Below are 3,364 nucleotides of genomic sequence, written 5' to 3'. Positions count from 1 at the left end.
AAAATAATCAAGTTCCGTTTAAACTCTGTTCAACTCTGGCTCCGCTCTCTTGTCTGAGGAGAGAGGCAAAAGGCAACAGTCTGGTTTCAGTCTCTGTTAAGGCAGGACAGCCATGGATTAGGGAGGAGCGAGGAATTCGACCCGAGGTCAGATCCCCACTTCACACACACACAAACCCAGTGAGAGGAACCAATTAAGTTCTTGCCTAGCAACATAGAATCCATGTTTAATCCTGACTCCATGTTCGTCATGTTTGTGATAAACAAAGTTTATCTCATAGTTTACTGAAAATTCCTCATCACTGGTTATATTATTATTATTATTATATTTTTCATTCTACTTTGTCAAAATAAACTGTAAATGGACTTTATTAAGTACTATAACTAATTGAATCTACAAATAAAGTTGATCAGATGGTGTCACGCCCTGGCTCTGGGGACTCTTAAATGTTGAGCCAGGGTGTGTAGTGTCTATGTTGTGTTTTCTATGTGTTTCTTTCTAGATCGTTTATTTCTATGTTGGCCAGGGTGGTTCCCAATCAGACACAGCTGTGGCTCGTTGTCTCTGATTGTTTGGCACTGTTGTTTGTGGGATCTTGTTCCGTAAGGTTTGTGTTGGTGTATTAACCTAGGACTTCACGTATCGTTTTGTTGTTTTTGTTCGGGTGTGTGTACTTAATAAAATAATGTACGCTTATCACGCTGCGCCTTGGTCCGTTTCCAATAACGATCGTGACAGATGGATTATACTGTAATGTTTTTATTTTAAGGGAAACAGAAATAGGATATAGGGCGATTTTATTTTTACTTTGTATAATTAACTATTGTTATTTTTTGTTGATATATTTCCACTAACATTTCTTCATGCAGTAAATAATTTACAACAATTAATGCACTATTTATCAAGCGTTTATTTATCAACCATGTTTGCACACCTTGCACCTTGCTGGTTGATATGCATCTGATGCATATGCTAAAGTAGACGCCTGGTAACTTTCTCTAGCAGGTTCTTATATGCTGAAAGAACAGGCGGATCCAGTGTTAAGAACTGGTAGATGGGTGTTGCTCATGCATTCACTCATGCTGACCAGCTCCAGTACTTTGTTGTTAACTAAAGCATCCAAGTCAGCCTTGACTTTTGGTCTGATAGCATAATGTACAGGTCCTGCGTTCAGAAACGTTGGTTTGCTGTCTGGCTTAATGCTAAGCTTCCCTGTAATGTCGTTCATACTACCCAGCTGTCCATTAAAGACTTCTCCATGTTTCTTTAAGATGGCAGGTAGATCTGTGTCTCCATGTGTCATTGTATGCACTGATGGCCAGTCCAGTGTGATTTTCTCCAACTATGAACATCCCAGTAGTGATGCATAGTCTCCTTTCACAACATAGAGGGGCAGCTTTTCAGTTTGTCTGTTTACCTGAACTGTGACATCAGTGATGCCTCTCACAGCGACAGATTCACCTGTGTAAGTCTTTAACACGAGGTGCGCTGGTTGAAGTGGAAGGTGTTTCAGTGTCTTTTTTCGGACACAAGAGATACAGCTGCCCCTGTGTCAATCTCCATACCCACCGGCTGTCCCTCTAGCAAGGGAGACATGGTAGCCATGCGGCCCGCCAGGAAAAGTCAGGATTTTCAGTGTAACTTCCTCGTCTGATGAGTCACTCACCTCAGTGTTCTCTTACTCAACAGTGTGAACATGTCTATGTGTCTTTCGTTGGAATGCCTGTTTCTTGTTTCCCGTTTTTGTGATTTCTCTGTTCTCTTTTTGTTTCTGGAGGCTTGTTCGATGTTGCCCTTTTTACCACAGGCTGGACAATCCATGTCATTCCACCAGCATGTAGAAGCCTGATGTCCCTTTTTACCACAGACTGGACAATCCATGTCCTTCCACCAGCATGTTGATACCTGATGTCCCTTTTTACCACAGGCTGGACAATCCATGTCCTTCCACCAGCATGTAGAAGCCTGATGTCCCTTTTTACCACAGGCTGGACAATCCATGTCCTTCCACCAGCATGTAGAAGCCTGATGTCCCTTTTTACCACAGACTGGACAATCCATGTCCTTCCACCAGCATGTAGAAGCCTGATGTCCCTTTTTACCACAGGCTGGACAATCCATGTCCTTACACCAGCATGTAGAAGCCTGATGTCCCTTTTTACCACAGACTGGACAATCCATGTCCTTCCACCAGCAGAACAAATAGCAGCAGGAATGGTTATACAGCTAGAAACACAATACTGTTAAAATATATATCAGAACAAATAGCAGCAGGAATGGTTATACAGCTAGAGAAACAATACTCTTAAAATATATATCAGAACAAATAGCACCAGGAATGGTTATACAGCTAGAGTCACAATACTGTATATATATCAGTATATTATGGAAACTAGTTATTGCAGATAAATACAATTATAATAAACCACATATACAATCACCCACCTCAGCTGCATCAACCCACCCTCCAACCCCTCCTGGGACCACCCCAACCCACCCTCCAACCCCTCCTGGGACCACCCCAACCCACCCTCCAACCCTTCCTGGGACCACCCCAACCCACCCTACAACCCCTCCTGGGACCACCCCAACACACCCTCCAACCCCTCCTGGGACCACCCCAACCCACCCTCCAACCCCTCCTGGGACCACCCCAACACACCCTCCATCCCCTCCTGGGACCACCCCAACCCACCCTCCAACCCCTCCTGGGACCACCCCAACACACCCTCCAACCCCTCCTGGGACCACCCCAACCCACCCTCCAACCCCTCCTGGGACCACCCCAACACACCCTCCAACCCCTCCTGGGACCACCCCAACCCACCCTCCAACCCCTCCTGGGACCACCCCAACACACCCTCCAACCCCTCCTGGGACCCCCCCAACACACCCAACCTGATGTCCATGAAATTAAATACTAAATCAAGGTACACATTTGCACAAAAATGATAATTAACGGTCAATCTGTTGGGTAAAACCCACTACAGGAGTTATTTTATGGTTTCAGCTGCAATTGTTGTTTGGCTAGCCCCATGGATCCTAGCAGTGGATAGTTCTAAATTAATGATATCTATAAAAGTGCTGATCCAATGAGGTGTGGTGGTTGCCATCTTAGTTCCAACATCTTTTTAGCTGCTGTCCAACCTGACAATATTATACGTCTTTGCTGTAATGACAGTGGTGAATTATCATTCAGTAATAACAGTTTGGGGGAACAAGGTACGAGGATACCTCTTTCCAAAACATGTCCCCTGGTCACTCCCAGTACATATGATTAAAGGAGTCCAAGGCACCTTGATTACATAGATCACACAGAGGAGCGGTTGTGATTTCTATTAAATGATGTTTTCTAGGTGGAAGG

Source organism: Coregonus lavaretus (assembly GCF_964263955.1).
Source record: "Coregonus lavaretus genome assembly, contig: HAP1_SCAFFOLD_594, whole genome shotgun sequence".
In the NCBI taxonomy this organism is placed as follows: Eukaryota; Metazoa; Chordata; class Actinopteri; order Salmoniformes; family Salmonidae; genus Coregonus; species Coregonus lavaretus.
This window is presented reverse-complemented; position numbering follows the sequence as displayed.